Below are 386 nucleotides of genomic sequence, written 5' to 3' on the forward strand. Positions count from 1 at the left end.
ATAATATGCTAAGTGTGCTGTGTATTATTCAATAAATATCAGATAAGATCAGGATCAGATAAGAGATCAATTAGCATCATAAACACTAATCCCTATCAGTGCTCCATCTAGCCAAAACAAAGGGGTGTTTATAGAATTTTGATTGGTTCTGGGACCATCTATTTGAAAACAAACCACTTTTGATTGGTTGGATCACAGCAAGTTATTTGGAGCACAGGAAGTTATTTTTGTAAACAATTTGGTTTCAGCAACTTAAATTGAGCTAAATTTTTAGGTATAATTCAGCAACATTAATTCTAGTGTCAAATGTCTTGAAATTCTTTCAGCACATGAACTATTGTGTGATGAAAACAATGTGTATTTACTACAATGTGTAAATCAACAAT

Source organism: Dreissena polymorpha, chromosome 6, assembly GCF_020536995.1.
Source record: "Dreissena polymorpha isolate Duluth1 chromosome 6, UMN_Dpol_1.0, whole genome shotgun sequence".
Classification (NCBI taxonomy): domain Eukaryota; kingdom Metazoa; phylum Mollusca; class Bivalvia; order Myida; family Dreissenidae; genus Dreissena; species Dreissena polymorpha.